Below are 25858 nucleotides of genomic sequence, written 5' to 3' on the forward strand. Positions count from 1 at the left end.
CTACATACATTTTAAGTATATCATTGGATTTATACAATTTACTTCGTGGACTGTAATATTTCAAATATGTCATTTTCAATCATTTTCCATAAAATTTGTATTACGTCGCGAATTTCAAAAAATCTAAATTATTTGATATAAGTAGGACATTCAAAATGCAATTCGTGATATGTACGTGAAAAAAATATGTGAAAACGTCGCTTTCCCTACCAACACTAACAAAAATAAAACTTTCCCCACCTGTGTATTAATGTACGAAAATTAAGAAAAAAAGTCTTGCCGCTTTGGCGGCGAAAAAAACAAGAACTGTCTTTAAAAAAGACAACGCAGTTTATATTAAATTAAAATTAAATGGCTAAGCTAATGGGGACCTGTGAACTACTAATATTATACCTATATGTCTGTGAGCTAACTTTGTCAAATATTGAGCGATTTTAATGAATTACATATCATTTTGTACTATATAAAATTGATTAAAACACACCATTATGTCAATGGAAAAGACATTGGTCTACAAAAATTTAAGAATATTAGGACATTTTCAATGTATTGTCCAAATGCAGCCAATAAGGTAAGCCATATGGGATTAGAGTATAATAAGGCCAGTTAGTTGCTTTGATATGTTTACAAGAAGTACTGGGTCAAAGTATGGACTTGCAAAGACTTTTGTAACAGCATCTGTGATTGGTCAGTGAAGGAGGCTAGTTTATTACAAACTTTATACAATGACCATTTCGATGAGTTCAATGTACTACTGAACAGCTGAAGTGGGTCGAAGTTTTATAGCATTTCCCAAAAAATGTCCAGATCTTGTGGTGGTGCAAATAGCCAAAAATTACCCCAAGACCAATTTACAAAATTATTTTTTGTAAAACCCTATATCAGATGACCTTATTCCACATTAATTTTGTGCTCCTGAATCTATTTCAGGACGATGAATCTCGGAAAGCTAGACATTCTAACAAATGAATTAGAGAGGAATGATGTGCACCTAACAGGAATTTCAGAGATGAGATGGACAGGAAAAGGACATTTCACCACACTAAGTAAACACGTTGTTTACTATTCTGGTACAGAAAGTAAAAGAGAGCATGGAGTTGCCTTTGTAGTCAATGAAGAAGTCGCCAAATGTGTTCTAGGTTATAACCCGGTAAACGAAAGAATCATTACCATTCGTATCCAAGGCAAACCGATGAATATGTCGGTAATCCAGGCATACGCACCCACCTCTGCATCAAGTGATGAAGAAATCCAACAATTCTATGACCAGTTACAACAGGCCATAGACAGCATTCACAAGAGAGACATTCTTGTCGTCACAGGTGACTTCAATGCTAAAGTTGGAGCAAGGAGCACCAATTTAATGGAGAAAAATAGGGAATTCCAGCAACCATTATACCTTTGCTTCATTGACTACTCAAAGGCATTTGATTGTGTGCGGCATAGGCAGCTATGGAGAATAATGAAAGAAATGGGGTTCTCCGAGCATGTGACCAATCTGATTTGCTCATTATATCACAACCAAGAAGCCACCGTTAGAACAGAGAGTGGAGACAGTGAGTGGTTCACTATTGGCCAAGGCGTTCGTCAAGGATGCATTCTGTCACCGTACCTTTTCAACATATACGCAGAGTACATCATGAGGAGAGCATTGGATGGTGTTACAGGTCAGGTGTCAGTCGGAGGACGAAAGATAAACAACCTCAGATACGCTGACGACACCACCCTTATTGCAAAGTCATCAGATGAGCTTCAGGACCTCATAGACAAAGTAAAAGCAAGCAGTGAGGAATTTGGGCTGCATCTCAATGTCAAGAAAACAAAGATAATGATCTGTGGAGGAGATACAAATCAGCAAGTGAAGGTGAATGGAGAAGATGTGGAACAAGTTGACACTTTCAACTTTCTGGGATCACTTATAGACAATGCAGGGGGCAGTTCACAGGAAATCAGAAGACGCCTAGCCATGGCAAGATCATCGGCAATTGCGTTGACAGATATATGGAAAGACAGAGGCATTTCCAAAGCTACCAAGATTCATATTATGGATGCTCTGGTTTTCCCGATTGCCTTGTATGGCTGTGAAACGTGGGCGGTTGGAATGACGGATAAGAAAAAGATCATGGCGTTGTGGTGCTGGTGGAAGATGCTGAGAATATCGTGGAAAGACATACTGCAGTTACTGTCCGTTTTCCTATACACAATACACAGTGCTCTTTCCCATTGACGCGTGACCTCTACAAATAGCCCTACGTTAAAAGTATGGGGATATGACTAGTTAACGTCGCTGTGTGAAAAATAACCGGCCAATATTAAAAGTACTCTTCTAAAGTTCTAGAAAATATAGTTTTTAACATGTCCTAAATTTTTAGCTAATTTAGATGTTTGGAAATATTCGTACTTTGGTGTTTTAGTTAATGTTATAGGTAATAGTACATTGCCTAGTTAACGTCGCTGTGTGAAAAATAACCGGCCAATATTAAAAGTACTCTTCTAAAATTCTAGACAATATAGTTTTGTAACATGTCCTAAATTTTTAGCTAATTTAGGTGTTTGGAGAGGGTCGCACTTTTGTGTTTTAGGAAGGATATGTAAACGACAGATAACACCAAAAATATGAAGAAATTATTTCCAAACCGTGTTAAGTCAACAATCATTATGTTGCTCATTTTCAAGAATGCTGGTTTACAAAAAGCAGGCCATTGTCTCATTTCGTGACAAAGGTACACATACCATTGTTTCCTTTCGTTTCCTTTATAATCGGTTACCCAACTGAAGCTATAATACCAGCTTTATTGCGATATCGCACATGAAAACAGACACATGTGCACAACCAGAGAAGATCTGATTTAATCAGTTGAACTGTTTCAATGAGTGTTATCTTGGTTTAATAGCTTGGGTTTAAGTCCTGCAAAGGTCGAGATGAATTCTACTGTAGACATGACTGCATCATGAACATAAGACCAACGAATTTGTAAGAAACCAAATTGGAGACCATGATTCCATGTGCCAAAAAATAGATCGTTTTAAACTGGCGTATTTTGGCCACATTTCTAGAAGAGATGGTGACAGCATTGAGAAGATAATTATGCAAGGTCACATAGAAGGCAGTCGTAGAAGAGGTAGACAGAAGCTTAGATGGACTGATGGAATTAAACAATTAACAGGCCTTTTACTCGTCGCAGCCCACCGTCTGGCACAAGACAGAAGCTGCTGGAATACCATCATCAACAGGGTCATAAAGGGTTAGTCATGACCCATAGGACCACGACGACGACGCCGAATCAATTTGGCTACAGTCGCATAGTGCCCATTTACTCAGATTTAGTACATACAATTCTATGCGTCATAGAATACATGATAAATACATATTGTTTGTTGTTGTCATCAACATACTTGATCGTAATGCATTTGTGAGACGAACTGTCGCACACCGACACCGCCTGGCTAATAATTATTTGGTGCAGCAGAGACACTAAAATGAATACACGGGATCGATACACGTGAATTGCTATGCACGATTTTGATATCAGACGAAAATCTTCGGATACCGGGTTAGAAAATGATGAATATCTCCCGTAAATGATTTTTTCTCAAGAAACCAGATGTGGTCTCATACACTTGAAAATACGTGTTGAACAGATATGATAGTCGCTAGAATGCGCTTTGAAAATTGGCCGTGCGCTTTGAACTCAAAATCTAACCAAAACTCTAATTTTATATTGCGTTGGTCCAGTATGGCTACAGCGTGTAGTACAGCTGCACTCACTACTAGGCAGTATAAAAGTCGATGACCATTGAACTCAATGGGGTATACAAGCTTATTCACGCACAACCAAGATCAATTACCCGGCTATTGTGAGTAGCCTTAGTCATGTCCCTCGACTAATTATTCGTCTCAAAGAGCTTCAAAGGTCTGAACCAAATGGCCAATCGTGGCTGTGGATTCAACCTACCATGGCGATTTCTGCCATGAAGATATAGGGTCGATGACACTGTGTGTCGCGGTAGATTGCAATCATGCTTTTGTTGAATGCATTTGAGCAGTCCGCCATATTTACGGTCATACGTCATATGAACAACCTCTATTGGTTGAATGGCAATGGCATAATAAATAAGGAGAACTCATATTATACATATTATACAACAATATACAAATAAATCGGTAAATACATGGCATTTTTATTTTAGAAAACAATTACAGATTTGTTTTCATATAAATCAACGGCTTGGATATAAATGTATCCACCATTTCAAGTCCTTTGGGATTGTCAATAATTAACAACCTCCTATGAATAAGGGACGGACCATTAGACTTCAAGGGGGTGGGGTAGGAAGTTTTTGAAAAATAAAATCTCCCCCACTACATGAGCAAAAATAAAATACATACCAACACTAAAAATCAAAACAAACTTTCCCCACCTAACTGTGTATGAATGCATAAAAAAAAAACCTCCTGGGCAATCAATATTCTGAGACGAATATCTTTGGCGGAGAAAAAAATTGCCCCTACCCAACTTACTTCCTAACCCCCCTTGAAGTCTAATGGTGCGTCCCTAATATGCAAGTAAATCATGATAAAGCAATGTACATGTGAACTAGAGATGGAATCGAACCATCCAATCTTGGGTAATAAATGCCCAGATTGTAACCAATATCCAGTTTTCTTAGTATATATATGAATACATGAATTCAAAACCCACCCAAGTCCATGGGAAGTGATTTTGAGAAAAAAACACCTGTGTATCATTTTAATTCCTTCACTTAGATTTAACTGGTCAATTATGGTAAGTTTTATGTGCAAATCAGTGGGTTAAACTGTATTAGGTATGACGATCAGTATTTCGGGGACTTCGTGGGGTTCATATTAAATGCTGGACTTGGGTGGTTTTTTAATCATGTACAAAGACAACAATGTTGGAATGAGATTACCACTGGTAAGATAATACAAAATAAAGCACAGATGTATGTAAAATGTGGATAAGCATACTGCCATGTAATATAAACCACACACTTTCCTTGATTAAACCCATTTTTTGTTTCAAAAGTCACTCTCCAGCTATGAATGCGTTACAAGTGAACTTTTTATACATATTGGATTTCAATCAATGTGTTACAAGACTCAAATCCTGGACTTGGTGGTTCTTTCATACATGCTATTTTTCACATGCTCAATAGACACAGAGGATGAATTTGAGGTGTTATTTCATACATATGACAGGCCTATAGCAACAATTTCCCATGCTTAACTCAATTTGGCCAAAGTATGGACTTGGGTGGCTTTTGTATTCATGTATTCATATACATATTTATTGCATTGCACTCCGAATGTTAAGCTCACACCTGTCACGCATTCGCTTGCGCCCATGTGACGCAATGCACACGCGTGGGTAGGTTTGCAGTTTCTTGCATGTTTATATGTGTTTATAGTTCTGTTTTTTGCATAATCCCAGCAAAAGTTTCTAATAAAACTGGGGCGATAGTTGTGTATGAATTATAGGTTAATAACCTTGCATTAGGGGTGGTGCAATAATTATGTGTACCCCGGTGTTGTGAATAATAGGGATGGGGGCAAAGATTTTTGACAGGCCACAGGGGGGGCAAGCATTTTTGGCAGGTCGAAAGGGGGGGGGCCAAGCAATGTTTGGCAGGTCGTATATGTTTTACAAGGAGGTCCTTGCGGCTAATGCCAGACATCTATGTCCATGACCCCAGGTTGCGACGGTCTGTGAAATCCAATGACCTAGCAGTGCAAGTCCCAAGATCAAACCTTGTCAACCATGAAAGATCATACCATCTACAACCCAATTATGGAATTCTCTACCTGTCCAAATTCCAGCCATTAGATCGAGGGCCAGCTTCAGCAGGGAGGTTAATCGCATTCTGGGTGCTTCCTCGTCAGCAGCTTCTAAATGATTTATTTGTCTCTGCTAATGCCCAGTTATGCCATGTCGTAAAAAAAAAGAAAAGAAAAAAGAGAGAGATTTTGGCACAGATATTTTGGCCACCGCACAGTGTCATCGCCCCGATATCTTCATGGCAGAAATCGCCATGGTAGGTTGAATCCACCGCCACGCACGGCCATTTTGTTCCGACCTGTTTAATAGTTTTGAGACGCATAATGGGCCGAAGGACATCTGACTAAGGCTAATGACAATAGCCCGGTGACTGACCTCGCTAGTGTGTGAGTGACCATGGTACGCCATATGTCATCTGCTTTTAGACTACCACCACGATTGGCCTATACACTGCGCTACATAGTCGGCACATATAAAATCAGAATTATTGTCAGTTTTTGAGTTCAAGACGCAAGCTTCTTTCTAGCTAACGACTTTCATATCTATTCAAAACATATATTCAAGTGCAAGGAACCACATCTGGCTTCTTTAGACGAAATCATTTACGGGAGATATGCATCATTTTCTACCCCGGTATCCAAAGATTTTTGTCTCATATCAAACTCGTGCATAGCACATGGCACGTGTATCGATCCCGGGTATTGATTTTAATATCTCTGATGCACCAAGTAATTATTAGCCAGGCGATGTCGATGTGCACCGTTTATATTACGCCCTAAAAAGGTGTAGAAAAACGTTAGGAACACGTATTATATGACAAGACAATTAAATTCGGGGGGCAAAGGTTTTTTGGCACGGCCAAAGGGGAGGGGCAAAGGTTTTTTGGCACGGCCAAAGGGGAGGGCAAGCGATTTTTGGCAGACCACTTTGAGAATTCACCACCCCGGGGGTAAACATAATTATTGCACAGCCCTTACATGTACCTGTTGGTTGAGAAATTAGACAAATCACGTGCCCAATCGATTTGAAAATCCCATAGCGGGAGGAAGTTATGCATGATTATGTGTATTACACCTCAGGGGCGTAGCTTTCTTGATCAGAGAGGGCAAAATAAAATTTCAGGGGCACAGCTGAAAAAATTACAGTTGCAACATACTTGAGCTTCAAAAAAATGCTTTATTGGGACGATGTGCGAGTGTAGCGCGCAAAAATTGTGTATTTTACACTATTTTTGACCACGAACGGGGTGAATTTTGACTGATGGAAAAGGGGCTCCTTGCCATTTTTCTTTGCCCTTGGTCAGAGGGGCACTTTTTTCTTTCATTTTTCAGTCTGCCTGTTGCATCAGATTCTTGGAATTGTCAGAATTCCGGAATTCTGACAATTCCAAGATTCTGACGCAGCCTGTCAAAAACTTGGAATTATCAGAATTCTAGAATTCCGACAGTTTACGTTTCTGACGCAGCCTGTCAAAAACTTGGAATTGTCAGAATTCTGGAATTGTGACAGCGCCCCCTGTCGTATTTCTGGAATTTCGACAATTCCAAGTTTTTGACAGGCTGTGTCAGAAACTTGGAACTGTCGGAATTCTGGAATTTCGACAGGGGGCGCTGTCAAAATCTTGGAATGGTGCCTATTCGTGTCATTTGACACGAAATAGGAACGAAATGACCTCCGTGCTGTTTGTGTAAATGCGCGGTAGAAGGACGCTGATTGGTCCATGCTGCTAGACCGTGCTTGTCAATATATATTGATGTAGGCTAAGTTCTTCTAATTATAGAAGTACGCAAATAAATCTTGCAAAGACAGATGTATGGAATTTTGAAAATTTGTCAAAATTGGGAACAATTTCTGGATAGGCCTACTATTAAAATAAACGACTAAAAAGAATGGGCCTATACTATCACTTTCCTTCTTTTATTCGCGTATTTTGTGCTTCTTATCTAATTCTATCAAAATTCCAGAAATATGACAATATTCTCACTGTCAAAAATAAGGAACTTCAAAATTTCCAGAATAGTGACAATGCTCCGATTGTCAAATATTAGGAATCTTATTAAAAATTCCAGAATTGTGACAATATGCTCACTATCAAATATTAGGAATTCAAAACAATTCCGGGATTCTGACAATATTCGCACTGTCAAATATTAGGAATTTTTAAAATTCCAGAATTTTTACAATGTCCTTGCTGTCAAATATTAGGAATCATAAAAATTGTGACAATAAGCCCACTGTCAAATATTAGGAATTAAAACAATGGGGATTCTGACAATATCCTGACAGTCAAATATTACCGCGAATTAAAAAAATTCCATAATTTTGACAATGTTCTTACTGTCAAATATTAGGAATTAAAACAATTCCGGGATTCTGTCAATATTCTCACTTAGGAATTAAAAAAATTCCAGAATTTTTACAATGTTCTTACTGTCAAATATTGGGAATTTTATTGAAATTTCCAAAATTGTGACAATATTCAAATAATTATTAGGAACTTTAAAATTGAAAACACCCAAATAAATAAAGAAATAATTTGTTAAATAAATAAATAAATAAATAAATAAATAAATAAATAAATAAATAAATAAATAAATAAATAAATAAATAAATAAATAAATACATAAATAAATAAATTTATGATTCATAATATTTGACAGTAAGAATATTGTCAAAATTCTGGAAATTTTAAAATTCCTAATATTTGACAGTGAGAATATTGTTAGAATTCCGGAATTGCTTTAATTCCTAATATTTGACAGATAACTTTTGCAACAAAGTAGGAACATTAAGATATTTCTGTGGCGCGTCACTACCACCGGCTGGGAAGTGAGATAGACGTTAGGATAACGTATATGTGAGGGATTTCAATACACTTAGGCTATTGATGATATTATCGATAAAGTGATTTAAAGGGGTATTCTGCATGGTGACTAAAACATCAGAAGCATTTTTAAACATGTTCAACATACGTTCATATCAGAGTTGTAACGAGTCACATCATTTCATGGTCGAGTCGAGTCATTTCTTGCAATATCTCGAGTCGAGTCGAGTCAAATGACTCGAGTCACTGTACAATCTCTATGGGGAAAATTTGAAAATCCGAGTCGAGTCATTTCATTTTTGAAAAGTCGAGTCTCGAGTCATGACTCGTTACAAGTCTGGTTCATGTACTGAATTTCAAACAATGGACGAAATCGTTTCTTGTTTTATTTGGTTTTTTCATTCATTCTTTTATTCAAGTTCATTCATGATTCATCAATATTAAAATAATAATAACAACATACAAAATGGCAATTGACTAAATTCCAGTATATGCCTACTTCCCCTCCCCCCCTCACATTATTAAACTGTAGGCCGCATTAGTTCACTTTTAGGCCGGGCCTATGTGGTTCTCATACCCGTTTCAATATTTCATACGGCACTAGATTGCTGGGAAGGCCACCCTCTCCCACCCACCATCCCGCAACCCTAGCTACTAATACAGGGCTGCCCGAACCCATTTAGCTCAGTGCGCCTCTAACATTTTATGCATCGTGGGTTTCCCCGTGTTTTTCCCCTTTTGAATATCGCTTTAAACGTTAATTAAGAAAATAACATGAACCCGACGTTACAAAATAATTCCAAGTTTTTGACAGGAAAGACAGCTGTCGAAATTCCAGAATTCTGACACCCGTCAGAATTCTAGAATCCCGACAGTTCAAAAGATCTGACACACCACTGCCCCCTGCCCCACCGCTGGCTACGCTATACTGTTACACCTCTCCATAGTCATAGACAATGTGTTGTAAGTTCGTTCTGGTATACCAGAATGAAAGTCAAATTTCACGATATCTTTGCTAAACGAATAAATCTGCAAGTTTTTGTGTGTACATAAACATTATGTAGTCGAGGTTTCCAGTGATATAAAAATCTCAACTTTTTTTGTGAAAAGTGGGGGGGGGGTTGACAGTGGCGTAACTAGGGTTGGTAGCGCCCGGGGCAAGAAACAAAATTGGCGACCCTACCCCCCGCGAATTTTTTAATACCTGAAAGAATTGCGCGGAGCGCGCAAAATTTTGGACAAATAAGGCCTACCACTAATTAATTTTGGTTACTAGAAGTTGAATATTGATCTTAAAATGTTCTTTGAATTGATTTTGTGTTGAAATGCGCGCGAAGCGCGCGAAAATTTTGACTTTCATCCCTTGAAGGGGCGCAGAATTGATGCTGGTCCTGGCTGAATTGGTCAATTTGGCGCCCCCCTAACGGTAGCGCCCGGGGCATGTTGCCCCCCCTGCTGTGGATCACGAAATGCCCTTAGGGACCGTTCACAAACACTTGTAAGGGGGGGCTGATGCAAAAAATTCATCGCGAAAATTTTTCAGCCCCCCCCCCCTTAACAGACCTCCAAAATTTCAGCCCCCCCCCCCTTTTCGACATGAAAATTATGGGTCAACCACGTAGAAAAGCATATAAACTTAATTTTTCCAGGAAAATTTGTGGTAATTTTTTTCAAGTCCCCCCTTAGGAGGGTCAAAATTTGTCAGGCCCCCCTTTTGCATCAGGCCCCCCTTACAAGTGTTTGTGACATGAGAGCACCTCAGACCTATCGAATTGCATTCTGAATACGAAGCATGTCTTTCTGATATCAAATAATTTTCATTTTTGAAAATCACAATATAATACAAATTTTATGACAAATTATAAAAATTTGATATTTTTCAAATTTTGATATATAACAGTCCTCGAAGTAAATTATATAAATCTAATGATATATTCTTAAAGTGTATGTAGCAGGGAGGAAAAGCCGACGGTCAATTGAAAATTTTGACCTTTCATATTGAAGATATAGATTTTTTTCCCAAAAAGACCTAATTTTTTTTGTTGTTTTGGGAAAAAAAATCCATATCTTCAATACGAAAGGTCAAAATTTTCAATTGATCGTTGGCTTTTCATCCCACCTACATACACTTTAAGTATAAATCATCAGATTTATAAAGTTTACTTCAAGTACTGTTAAATATCAAAAATATCAATTTTAATGATTTGCCTTAAAATGTGTATTAAATTGCGAATTTCAAAAATCAAAATTATTTGATATCAGAATGACATTCTTCGTATTCAGAATGCAATTCGATATGTCTGATGTGCTCTAATGTCCCAAAATAAATACTGTCCAAACGTTCATACCCCAGCCCTTAAAGGAATCTAATATTAACGTTTGCACAGTATTTTTTGTTGAAGTTGAGAGTACACCAGACATATCGAATTGCATTATACAAGGAATGTCCGCCTGATATCAAAATCAAATATTTTTTTGAAAAGTTCGCGATATTGGTACACATTTTATGACAAATTATATTTGATATTTTTTTAATTTTTGATATTTAGCAGTCCTCGAAGTAAACTTTAGCTAGCTGGGTTGGAAAGCCGACGATCAATATGTTTCATATTGAAGATTATACGGTACATTTTGTTCCCTAAAAGACCTAATTTTCTAAATTTTGTTTGGTGTTTTGGGGAAAAATCCATATACGAAAGGTCAATATTTAAATTGATCGTTGGCTTTTTATCCAAGCTACATTCACTTTAAGTGCTTATCATTAGATTTATAAAGTTTACTTCGAGGACTGTTAAATATCAAAAATATCAATTTTGAATCATTTGCCAAAAAAATGTTTATTTTATCGCGAATTTCAAAAATTATCAAATTTATTTGATATCAAAAGGATATTCTTCGTATTCAGAATGTAATTCGATATGTCTCAGGGATATGTCTGTTGTGTCACTCATGTGTCACAAAAAATACTGTCCAAACGTTGCTACCCGAGCACTTAAGGTTGGTCTGAACCCTGGAATTATGGAAACTTTCGGGCCTCATAACTGCTAAATTGTTGGTCTGAAGAAAATAAAAGTATACATAGGCCCTATTTAGAATGGCAAAGACTTGATAAGTTCATCTGTGAGGTCAAATATGGGCCAAAATGCTCATTTTTGGCCCAAAATCCCAAAAAACGGTTTTTTTCAAAAAAATAAAAAAAACGCTGATATTTTTGTCTAGTTTTTAAAAATTAATAAAAAAAACAAATTGGCCCAAGAATTGTTTTTTTTACGTTGCACGAAAAAAAAAAGTGGGCCAAAAACCCGTTTTGGGGATTTTGGGCCAAAAATGAGCATTTTGGCCCAAATTTGACCTCACAGATGAACTTATCAAGTCTTTGCCATTCTAAATATGTATACTTTTATATACTTTAGACCAACAATTTAGCAGTTATGAGGCCCGAAAGTTTCCATAATTCCAGGTTCAGACCAACCTTAAGGAAGCTCTTATTTAGTCTAAGGTCTACTTTTTTTTCTAAAATAATTTTTTTTTGTATAGTAGAAAAATCATAGAGAAAAATGCAAATACATCTTTCAGCAACAACTGATGGCTTACAAAAAAAAAATTTAAAAAAAAATTCGATCCTGCCAGGACTCGAACCTGGAATCCCCTGATTCGTAGTCAGATGCCTTATCCATTGGGCCACAGGACCGATGCATTGTAATATGCTTGTTGACGTTTTTATACTCTAATTTTGCTTTCAATTTCTGCACTAAAATTATTATTTATAAATTTGAATTGACTATTTTTTTTAAAAAGAAAATTAATGTATTTACCCGTGTATTTAAATAGCATTACATAAATTCGGGTGCAAATTTGCTGTTCTGCTTATTGCTGCTATTAATAGGCCTACATTTCCCGCGCTTTAAAAAAAACGCGCGAAATCCCAGGCGGCGAATGGCATGATAGAGCCGGCAACTTGTGAAACCGCCCGGCCGTATGGCATTTTCCATATACTCGGCCCGGATACTCGGTTAATTTTGTGGGGTTCATTATCGAACCCCAACGGGTTTAGCTTGTATTAATATTATTTATTAACATAGGCCTATTTGTTTGTGATATTTCAAGCGTTTTAAAATGTCAAAATCATCCCATTCAATTACACGGTTGACGATGAAAATTTACTGAATTTAGAGAATACAATGCGACCACCACCTGCGAAATCCATAGGTAATAAGAGCGCCCTCTAAAATTGAAATGGTGGATAGAATCCAATAAAAGAGGGCACTTTATAAGAAACGGGTAAGCGCAGGTGGCGTCGGTCCATTATCTGTACCAATTTTGAGTGAAATGTGATTTTGAAATACAAAGCCAAAGGACGAAAACGATTTTTAATTTTTGATTTTTTTTTGCACACAAAAAAAGAAATTATAAATCCCAGAAAAATCGAGGCCCTGACTGGAGCCCGAACTGGAGTCCGTTTTCGTCTTGGTTTTACATTTCAAATTTGACAACAGCGGATTTTGTGACAAGATTTTTACTCAGGAAAAATATGCAAGCAAAAGGTTTGCATTATCATTTAGAGCACATCAAAGTCTAGGCAAATTTTCTCATTTTTTTTCTCAAAAATGCACCATTATTTGCAATTTTCTGCGCTGCATGCGAGAATAGTGACAAAAGTTTTATAAGCCTATTGTGAAAAATGAGGCGTCTTTTTGGTACGGGGGAGGCCTATTATAGACCACCTTTATTCAAAAATTCAAAATTTTTGCTTTTTCAAAAATTCTCGTAGGTGAATAAAATTGCATCATTCCGTATTAAATATTTTCTGGTGTATGAAAAAATGTATAGGGTACCGGTATGCACTGCAGAATAGTAGGCTACCGCCTTACCTTTGCGGAATGAAAATAATTAACTTTTCCCGGTATGTAATGAAAATAGTTAAAACTTTATTTTGTTCTCAAATTATTAAAGTTCCTTATTTAAAAGCCAAAAGTTCATTTTCATTTTCTCTAATGAATACAGTTCCTATAAAAGGGAAAAGAGAAATTGAAATTTTTGATTTCTCGAAGTTGGACTCGACTAGACATAAAACATGTAAAATAGGCCATTTGTGTGCTGCATTTTTTTTTCAATTTCTCAAAAAAGGGGGTGGTGGTATTTTCACACCTTTTGTCAAACTTTTTGAAAAACCCCTTCCTGTCTACTGAAGATAATTCTCCAATTTCTTGAATGAAAACCAACAAAATGGTATGTTGGTGTTTGTGGGTAGCAGACTTGTAGTGACTCGACTCGAAATGACTCGACTCGACTCGACTCGACTCGAGTTTTGGTGACTCGATGACTCGACTCGAGGCAAGGTGACTCGACGACTCGACTCGACTCGAGGGTTGATGAATCGATGACTCGACTCGACTCGAAATTTAATGACTCGACTCGATGACTCGAGGCTTGTGACTCGAGTCACTGTGGCTGAATCGACTTTTTAAAATGACTCGAAAATATAAATTATACCTTAATATTTCTAATAATACCTGCACGTTTTCTTCCACACATCTCAGTGTTATTGTGATTCTTATATTTTACAAAGTGGGCTTACTATCTCTCAGCATCTTTATAATAACTTAAAATATAAATTATATGTATGTCTGTACAATGTACATGTATGATTGCCTGTCGATCTGGCCAAAGGATCCACCATTTTTTTACATGCTTCAAACTTGGCATGGTGGAAAAGTCCATTGTCCATCATTGCTGATTACCAGACTTATAGTGCTCGTACCCGTACTCGAGTCCCAATTTCCATACCCGTACCCGTACTTGTACCCATGGCTTTGGACCGGTACTCGTACTCATGCCCTATTTTGTCTTCGGACTCATGGACTGGGACCCGTACCCGTACTCATGGCCTGGGACCCGGACCCATACTCATGCCATGGGACCCATACCCGTATTCATGGTCCGGGACATGTACCCGTACCCATGGGTACCATACAGTATATACAGTCAAGATTAATAGGTAAATTTTCACGGGAAAATTTTCTGGACACGTGACCAATGGGTACCAATGTGAGTGTAACCTCGAGCCTCAGAGCTCGAGCCTGATCCCTGACCCCCGGCGGTGACCTCTCTATTCAAGTCTTTGTTATTTTGAATTGGAATAGTATTTTGGGCCGCAGTTTCGATAGAAATTTGTGCATTGCAAAATTATTAAACATTATGCAATCTTAATTTCTTCACAATATCATCAAAACGTAATTTCAAAAATATTTACCTACGGAAAAAATATTTATCTACGGAAACTCTTGTTATAACATTATTAACTTCCGACAAGTGACTTATTTTGTATCCAAGGAGAAATTCTTCCTATTCAAATACATTGGAAGACCACCCGCTGTGCTCGGGGTCACATTCCATAATGCTAATATGTCTGCGCCCATGGGTGTCACGTGTCCAGAAAATTTTCCCGTGAAAATTTTCCTATTACTCTTGACTGATATATGGCTACACAAATGCAGGAAATCCCACTATGAGTCCTCTGAATCATAATCAAAACAAATAGGTTACATCATGGATGGGGTTGGGTGGGGAGTAACGCATGGATCCAGATAGCAAGCTATAGCAAGTGCCCTTAATTTTATTTTAGCCTGGTCCTGGGCCCTGAAAAAGGTAAATCCAGCGCTGGCTACACAAAATGTACCATACTGCAGTTAAGCGCGCTTCAGACTCCGTATTGTACGTACAATATTGTATGTACAATACTTTTCGTGACGTCAAATAGTATTACACGTGCAATAAATAGTATGTACCGGGAAAATATATATTTTGCTACAATCATAGGTTGCTTAATTGATACGGAGTTGCCAAATTTCTAAGAGTTCTAAATTTAGTGAGTGCACGGAATGATAATACCTACCATGATTCAACTGTACTTGAATTATTATATAATCAATAGGCACCCTTTTAAAGTTAATAATACGTCGTATTAATACTAATAATATTAAAATTGTAATAATAATATAAATGGCACATTCAGATCTTATTTATTTATTTATAGATTTATCTATTTAGGCCTATTTATTTATTTATTTATTTATTTATTTATTTATTTATTTATTTATTTATTTATTTATTTATTGATTGATTGATTTATTGATTGATTGATAACTGATTGAAAATTGATTTAGAGATTCCTATATTGATTTAGAAAGTTTAAAAGTATTATTTGTAGGCCTTTGTATTTATTCTGGTTCTGATTTTATTGATACTGATATTTTTAAAGTTTTGGCATAGCATTCGTTACATTATAACACGCTGTGTTATGAATTTGCAACACCTTTTTTTTTTTGATATCGTTGAGGCATGTTATGATATGCCTACTTATGATCATCACAATACATACATAAACGTGTTAATGCAGTAACCGTAGCGTTAGGGGCACGGAAGCCCCCCCCCCCCTTTGATCTGAAATATTAGAAAATCCCATATGAAAACTGCCGTGGGGCAGAGTGCCCCACCTGACAAAAAAAAAAATGAAAGAAAAAGTGCCTAGTTCTAGCAAAATTCAGGGCCAAAATAGTGTAAAATACAAAAATTTTCCGCGCTACGCGCGCAAATTTTAACAATGAAGCCCTTTTTAGCCGGATAATGGGCGAAAATAGTGTAAATACCATTTTTTTTGCGCTACGCGCGCACATCATGCACAATAAGGCCCTTTTCGGGAAGCTCGAAGACATACAGTCTCTATATATTGTATGATGCAGCTGCAATTTTTTTCGTCTGTGCCCCAACAATTTTATTTTGCCCCCCCTGACCAAGAAAGCTGGCTACGCCCCTGCACGATACAACGTTGATACGTCAGATTTCGGAATTTATTAAAAATAGGCATAAATCACATTGAGCAGGTTGAATGCTGGCAAAAGTAGATAAAATAACTATGGGTCGAATTTACATTAATCGGTGTCCTGGGGCCAGGATAACATTTAGGACTCCTTCGAATTCTAAAACAATACTTCGCCAAATGTCCTTGCTTTCATTTTCTCATTTAATTTGTTTTAATTTTAATTAATTTCTTTATCCACTGGCTCTCTGGTAAATCCGGTATTGCCAAATATTTCTTGTCCATTACCCGTGTTAATCTATTCATTTATTAAAATGAACCATCTATTACATTCCTATAATACAATGTATAGGCCTAGTGTATTTGATAACAAATTTGTTTTTATTTTTGATTGGAATTTGGGTTCCATTACACGATTTCATAATAAGATATGTTTGGGCATGGCGGAATTAGTATATGATTAAAATAGACATACTCTTAGGCCCCTTTTTTAATGTTTGTAGGCCTACATTATTGATATCAATATTTATGTACAAAATGCAAAATAATGTATATATATTTGATTGTTTTGTAAACATTAAATTTGATGTTTACTCATAATTATGTCTGGAAAGTCAGGGAAAAACTAAGGAGTATCGGTATTTAGTTTCCTGGGAAAGTGGATCAGATGAGCAGTGAGTAAAAACATTTGCCCTAAATCTTTATTTGATTTTCATTGTTTTATGAATTTATTAGGGCTACTGATAAAGTGCAGAAAAAACCTCCAAACGCACTCTAGGATTTTTCATCAGCAGCAGTAGTTTCTCTTGCATAGATTTTCTGGTGACCTCGCTTGGATTTAGCAAACAATGAACCGTCAGGGTTATAGCGCGTTATTTAATCTGATTCAACTCGTCGTGGCACGTATATTTATTGCACGTGTAATACTTTTTGACGTCACGAAAAGTATTGTACATACAATATTGCACGTACAATACGGAGTCTGAAGCTAGCCTTACTGTCCGTTTTCCTATACACAATACACAGTGCTCTCACCATTGACGCGTGACCCCTACAAATGATGTATGTTGGGAGAATGGACACTTGCCTAGTTAACATCACTGTGTGAAAAATAACCAGCCAATATTTTATTTATTCTCCAAAACTTCTAGCAAATATATTTCTCTAACATGACCTAAATAACGTCGGATATAAGGAGCTAGCAAAGTCGACCGGACGTCGGGATTCGTGTCGGGTGCTCATCGGGGGTGCATCCTGCCGTCGACACGTAAAAGACGTTGTTCCAACGCTGGGCCGTCGTTTTGCCTACTGTCATGCCGATTTTATTCCGATGTTTAAAAAGGGTTGTCCTGACGTGGGACCAACTTTTTGTCGATTTCATGTCGACTTGAAAAGGATGTCGTTCCGACTTAGGGCCAATGTTTTGCCGGCTACGGACATGCCTTACTTATGCCGACGAGAAAAGTATGTTGGATTGTTTTACGGCCAACTCTTTTCCTACGCTTGTGCCGATGGTATAAAAACATAAAAAGTACGTTGGTTTTACTTACACTTTTTGCCAACGGTCCTGCTGATGGTATACCAAAATGGTCCGACTTCGTAAAGTACGGCAACGGAAGTTGAGAAGGCATCGTAGAGGAGAATCCTAGTTGTAAACACATAAAACCATGACGTAGTCATACACCGACCATGATAAAGTAAACTACATCATGTAGTAAATGTATGACCCCGTGGTTAAACATGTTTCTGTTGACCGTTTTCTTTCTCAAACATCAGTAAACATCTGTGCCTATACCTGTTTCGAGATTTTAAAAGATCTAATATAGCAATACATTAGGCCCTAACTGATTAAACATGAGTAAATTTGATGCATTTTAATAGGTTTACACGTTACAAATTCAAATTGGAAGAAAAATATTTAGAAAATACTTACTTGAACCTGCATAGGCCTAAGCTCCTTCTACGCAAGTGCTTGTCAAAGCCCGCTCGGCAACTAGACAACACTCATCACTCTTCAATGAATACGAGCAGCTATCATATAAACAGTAAATTATGTGCAGCTCAAAAGATATAATATTATCCATAACTTCCAAAAAATATTAACGATAGGCCTATATAGCGCTTGTCTCTTAGTGCCATTTGAATTTCAACTGCCACGCACTGATGTACATAATTCTATGTAGCGTGCTGTACATGTGAACGGCAACGGAGGCCAAAAGTCCACTTCCAACAGGGGTTAAGATCAGTTCATATGTTATAACGGCTTTGTATAGTCTCATCACCCGTGAGCTGCCTACTCATTTCAAAACAAACATCGTCATGATAATAGCTAGGTCATCATTTCAACTCTAACATCGAGAATATAATATTGCTAGTAGCCATGTGCCTATTTATTTTTGGGTAAATCTTTTAGTTTTGCGTTCATGTTTATTATTAAGAGTGACGTGAGTTTTAACATTTTTCAACACAATTATTAGTATAGCACTTTTGACCAGGTAATATACAGAACAGGTATAAGATGAGCCATTGCCGGGGAGGGGGGGGGGCTATGAATTAATTAATAGGCCTACCCCATTCCAGGTAAAGAAAATTTAAACCGCCAATTTTGCAGCTTAAGTTATGCAAATAGGCCTAAAGTTTCACGGTCGTTTGACCAACGTTTTACCGACTACCCATAAAAGACGTCGTTACTTGGTCGTAGGCCCGACTTTTTCCGACTATGCATGAAAGACGCCGGCTGACTGTTGTTGGCCCGACGTCCTGCCAACTATCTGAAGAAGACGTCGTTACACTTCCGTAGGCCCGACGCCGTTCCGATGAAGCAAGGGCGACTCCGACGTGTTCCCGCCATGTCCAACCCATTGCCAACGTAGGCCCGACGTATCGGTGTTTACTGGGATGTCATTGTAACAGCATGTGCACACACCCCTACATGTATGCTACATGGGTGATTCTCTGAAAAGAGTAACTTTTAAGTCCCGCGACTTCCGGCGCTCATAAAAGTTTTAAAAGCGGATTTTTTTTTTCTTTTTTGGCTTAGTCATGGACTTTTGTATGTATAAAAATAGTTAAGAACATCCAAGTGGGGAAAAATTAATTTCTTGAGTCAAAAATTCTTCAATATCTGACGACCCCCTGAAAACCCCATGTCCCGATGTCACGCACCGAATTTTAGTGATTTTGTAGTATTTTTGTGAGCAAGTGTGGGAAGCGAAAATTACCACTGACTGGGGTAAATATCATGTCTAAGAAGGTTTAAATGCTTAAAACCACTTCTAAAGTCAATATTATGGAATAATTCAAAAATTTGTGTCAAAAAATTGCTGTCCCTTGGTTTTGCATCATTGCCGTCACATTGGCATCAAAACGACTGGAGGTGAAGACCAAATATCAGAGGTCAATAATTTGACCCTGTACGATGCCTTTTACAGACGACGAAAAACATCAACTCGGAATAGGTGCACATTGGCACTCTTTTCCTGCCAATTTTGAGGGTATCTTCAAGTATACACGCGCGTACCTTTATTCAACATCATCTCCAAACGTTTCTGATCAATTTGATATAAGTCTTATTGTTGAAATTTTCCGGAAAATAATGATGGTTGAATATGTCCCACAAGCTGTTGTGGTGATATGTAACACGTGGGTAAGATTAACCCTGCTATTAATCGTAAGCAATGTCTGAACCATCATCTCCGCTACATCAGTTGGCGTCACAATTTGCCGTGGCGGAGATGATTCTCTATAGGAATTTGTGTAGAAATATCATCTCCGTCACATCACCATCATCTCCATCACATCACCGGATCTTGAGATACAGCGAAGTCCAGTTTAGTTTATCAGAAAATGCTTACCAATTCTAGACCTTCTCATCTGTATGAATTTAATTTTCAAGTAGTGTGAAAACATTACTGAAATCAAATGTCTGTGACGGAGATGATTCTCTATAGGAATTTGTGTAGAAATATCATCTCCGTCACATCACTATCATCTCCATCACAGCATTGTCATCTCCATCACAATTGTTGTTGACCTTTATTTGACCTTTGACCCAGACAACATGGAATTTACTATTTGGAAATGTAATTGATATTGTATGTGTTTACTATGTCAATAGAAATTTATTTAGTTATTTCAAGCAAAATTATGAATATACTTAAGTTTGTATAAAAAATACTAACAGACATGACATTTTCCGTACAGCCTGCCTCTCATTGTCCCAACTAAATGACGAAAGTACAAAATCATATTTTTTTAAATGAAAAAGCAAACATGAATCAAGCAACTTACAAGTTATCCATAAAACTCATAATTAAGAGTTTTTATAAAATTTTTGTCCTTATTTCTTTTTTGGCCTAAATGTGACGGAGATGATGCTCACCTGGCACAACCTGCAGATTACGCCCTCTATAATATAGAGGGCGCCCTAAAGATTGCGCCAAATATTGTTTTCATGCACTAGAGACTTACATCCTTACAGATATGTAAAGGAAACATTTTTATAATCATTTTCAAATTCATATTTGCCTATCTTCAAATAGTACACCTTTTCAGAGAAATACCCACATAGTACATGTCTCATTCACGCAATGACTGATCAATACAGGAAAAAAACCCAGCAAACTGGGAAAACATTTTGAGATACTTTCTTTTTTGTGGTGAATTTCAAGTTATCATGTTAAAATATCATTATTATAGCTTTTATTATAATCATTTTGATTATTCCCCATCCAAATACACTCCTCTACATGCTGCACACATGAAGAACTACATTGCAATGTGACTGACTGGTGTGAGCATTTTCACCAGCCACATGTACTTCTTGTGCCCAGGCTTGGCCTTGTGCATCTGAGTCAAATGAATAGAGAGGTTCTTACCATAGGCCTATACAGAAATTTGGGATGTATATGAATTTTAAAATATTAATAAAACATGGATATAATTATCCAGATTTGCATAATAAGACTCGAAAGCTACATCATTGCTAAATATTATGTTGAAATTAGTATTGCACAGTCTGGCTGTCCATACTGTACATAGACATAGTTTTTTCACTTGCATCCCAAAATATGCCACCTTTAGGCTAGATTCACTATGACCACCAATATTTGATCTCTTTTTGTACTCGATTAATTAATTTGTTTATACCCATACCCATAATAGGACCCATACAAGTCCCAATTTCCATACCACTACTGGACCAGTACCCGTACTCGAGTCCCAATTTCCGTACCCATACTCGTACCTGTACCCATGGCTCCGTACCCGTACTCGCACCCTATTTTGGAATGGACCCGTTTTGAATACTCATGGCTAGGGATCCGTACCCGTACCCTTACCCATGACCTGAAATCCGTTACCATGGCCTGGGACCCGTACCCGTACAAGTACTCGTGGTCCGGGACACGCACCCGTACCCATACTCATGGCGGGTCCTAATGGCAATTGATTACTAATTTCCACAATGCACTGGATGGAGCACATAGATTCATAAATTAATATTATGTACTCTCACTGGGATTTTAATTTCAAAAAAGTACAAATTCATGCAAATTGGGCTATCAAGTTGACAGCTGGTATCATGAGCATATAAAACGTGAAGTGACTCGAAATGACTCGACAAAATATATCCGACTCGACTCGACTCGACTCGACAGAATGGCCTGACTCGACTCGACTCGACTCGACTGACAACTTCAAATGACTCGACTCGACTCGGACTCGAAGGCTTCATGACTCGACTCGACTCGAGACCGAGGGCTCGATGACTCGACTCGACTCGGACTCGACTTTCAGTGACTCGACTACAAGTCTGATGGGTAGGGGTGTGTGACGGCGTGGGGGTGGGGGGTGGGTGGGGTGGGGGGGGGTGACCAGTAGCGTAGCCAGCGGGGGGGGGGGGGGGGGAAAAAAGTACCCCCCCGAAAAAAAAAAAAAAAGAAAAAATCAGGAGGGCAAAGGAAAAGAAAAAGGGGAAGGAGCCCCTTTTCCAGCAAAATTCAGGGCCAAAATAGTGTAAAATACACAATTTTACCGCGCTACGCGCACACATTGTAGCAATATAGCCCTTTTCAGCCGGATAATGGGCAAAAATAATGTAAAATACCATTTTTTTTTCGAGCTGCGCGCACACATCATCCCAATAAGGCTTTTTTTCGGGAAGCTCGAAGACATACAGTCTCTTATGTATTGTATGATGCAACTGCAATTTTTTTCGTCTGTGCCCCAAAATTTTATTTTGCCCCCCTGACCAAGAAAGCTGGCTACGCCCCTGGGGGTGACCTAAGAAAGTTTTGTTATTTTCATACCTTTTATACAAACTTTTTTGGAAACCTCTAAGGGTTGTTCTACAAAATGTATCTTAAGACGCTTGCTATCTACTCAAGATAGCAAAAACTAAAATTGAAAAGGCATACAGTATCTTCTCATAATACAATGAAAACAAAATAAATAGATTTCCAAACACTAATAATACAAAGACAAATATAAGAATAACCTTTTATTAGACGCTTATTTTCAATTCTGATCATTCCCACCAAACACTAAAATGTTTTACATACAACTTTTCAATGTCGGGTTATATAAAGGGTATAGTACGTTCATTCGGAAATCATTTTTGAAAATATAATGCAAAATTCTAACATTTATGTTGACAAAATATTTTGCGAAAATGTGTTACCACAAATATTTCGCAATAACATTTTGACAACATTTTAAAAATGTGGGTTGCAGTGTTTTTTCTTATAAAATGTTTTTTTTTAAATGTTTTCATGACCGATACATAACCTGACATTTAAATGTTTGTTTGTTTGTTTAAACGGTCGCTCCGTGTGGATACACGCTTGGGTCCTGATATGACCAGCCTCAAACAAAATGCTCAAGCCAGGCTAAAAAGCCTATATAAGAATGCTGACCTGTATGGAAAGAGAAGTTATTAAAATGTTTTGACAAACCCCACGTTTATAACACGTGTATAACGTTTACGATGTTATGTGCGTGTTGTGTTTCCTCATAATAATATAATGAAAACAAAAAATAAAATTTACAAAATCCTAAAACCAAAGTCGAACATAAGAATGATTTTTTTGTCTAGATACTTATTTATAATTCTCATAATTTGATAGTTAATTTGACAGCATCTCAGTTGCGAATGGTAGTGAGCTTTGGTCTAAATTCCATTGATCATACTCATAGCGAGTGTGTATGAATTCAAATATCACAAATATTGTAAAACTGTGACGTATACATAACTCATTAACAACAATAAAATAATGTTTTCAAAGTATATATCATTTGTAGAATGAAGTTTTGCAAAACATCAAAGGGTTATTTTTCAATAATATATTGACTTTGTTGATGAAAATCGATTTTTCGGCTGCTTTGACCCCCCGGGGGGCACTCAACTTTAGAAGTGACGGGTATGTGCCTACCGGCGTCGCGAAGAAGGGGCCTATCGGGTACAAATCGTTATTTTAAAAAGGGGGGTCATTGGGTACAAACAAAATAAAAAAGGGGGTCATTGGGTATAATATTTTGAAAAAAGGGGGTCATTGAGTATACGGTTTCAAAAAAAAAGGGTCATCGGGTAGAAAATGTTGAAAAATTGGAGCAAAATTTTGAAAGTTTCGGCATTTTTTTGAAAAAATTGAGCAAAATTTGAAAGTTTCGGCATTATTTTTTGGCATTTTGATGATGCTATTCTAGAAAATCTAGAAAAAAGGGGTCATTGGGTAGCTGCAACCAAAAAAAGGGGGTCATTGGGTAGCAGCAACTAAAAAAAAGGGGGGGGGGGTGTCATCGGGTATGACTTTAAAAAAAGAGGGTCATCGGGTATAGTCGACTTCAAAAGAGGGGGCCTATTGACAGGCACATACCGTCACTTCCAAAGTTGAGTGCCCCCGGGCTGTGACCACCAATACATCACGTGTAGGCCTACATCGTGTACCCGGTCCCATATAACCTTCAGCATGTTAAGTATTAGTCATAGCCTCCATGTACACAAACAGAAGAAAAACTTACAAATTCACTGTACAAAAAAAGGAAAAACCCGTCAACTGGAAACTTTGAACTTGAATATAATTTTAGTTCTATGAATTGTTCAGTCGACTGGATTATTGTATGGTCTTGTGAGAGTATAAAGCAAACGGTAAAACTATATGTGAAATATATATAGCGGCCGTGTGCTGTTTATAGTGGGGGGATTGTTTCGGCATGGCTAAAATAAATAACAACAGACGTTTTTTTCACGGCAGTGAAATGATGCTACTTGCACCCACATCTCATATGCACAGTTTATCCCTTACATATCCTGTGTCTTGAATAGCTATATGTGGTTAAACCAGTGTGGTTAAGAGGCTAGGAAATAATTCCTAATATCTCATACCCTAGTTTGTATGCCTTTATCTAATCTTGCCACACATGACAACTTAATATTTAGCCTTACACCCGGGAAAGAGTCTGTTAAGTGGAGGAAATTTTTAGCCTTTTTTTATCAACATGTTTGTAATTGGCTTATAGCCATCACATGCTGACAATACACATAACTGATTGGTTAATCAAAACTACCATTTCATGGTCAGGCCTAATCACAAATTAACATATCATCTGCAATTAGAAAACTATGCAGCAGGCGATTTACTTCAGAAAAAGTTTAATATAATTACATTGCACAAAACTAAGTCCATTATCTATAGTTAATTGAATGTTTATTGACTCTTGTAATAACCCAGTTAATTGGATGTTTATTGACTCTTGTAATAACCCATGTGTATAAACCTGTATAATATTGGTGTTCATATAAAAGCTGGACCATGACCCTGACATAAAAATGCCTTTAAAAAAGGAACGGGGCGCCCAATGTGAGCTTGGTCGTGATGTGGTGAATTTCATGGTGTTTAGATTTGGCATTAATTATCTCTTGCAAACCCGGTGACACCTCATTATAGAAATCAGACCTGTTGATAGGTTGTAAGAGGGATAGCCTTTTCCAGGCATAAATTGGGCCATATATAAAGAAAGTTTTGCTACTTTGCAACGCAATAAAAAACTAAATGCAAAATGAGGTTTTTAAAAAATATTGTTTTCCAGAGTCAAGACGCAGGTATCATTATTAAGTCTCATATCACTTATTTATTGTCGAATAAGTGCAGAGTAGGTTAGATATGAATATTAAATGTTAGACCAAAGTAGCTCAAAGTACATGTACTATACACCTGATCCGTATAGACACAGATTAAAAATCAAGTTCACTCTCTTACATGCAACAACCTGAACTATGGTGACTCGACTTCAAAGTTGCTAAATGTAACGGTTTAATTTTTTAGGGTGATTTTCTTTTTGTTCAACTTTGGATCCAGGGGCTTACTCGGGCGATAATAAATGTCCAATACCGTTACACAAAATAAATAGACACACAGA

At 37.4% G+C, this 25858-nt stretch overlaps 1 non-coding gene across 1 annotated transcript; it reads right to left on the bottom strand.

Moving 5' to 3' along the window:
- Positions 1-12240: 12240 nt before the first annotated feature.
- On the bottom strand, positions 12241-12313 carry Trnar-acg (transfer RNA arginine (anticodon ACG)). Its single transcript has one exon. It is a non-coding gene; the product is annotated as a tRNA-Arg (tRNA).
- Positions 12314-25858: the final 13545 nt, after the last annotated feature.

This window comes from Amphiura filiformis, chromosome 19, assembly GCF_039555335.1.
Source record: "Amphiura filiformis chromosome 19, Afil_fr2py, whole genome shotgun sequence".
Taxonomy (NCBI): Eukaryota; Metazoa; Echinodermata; class Ophiuroidea; order Amphilepidida; family Amphiuridae; genus Amphiura; species Amphiura filiformis.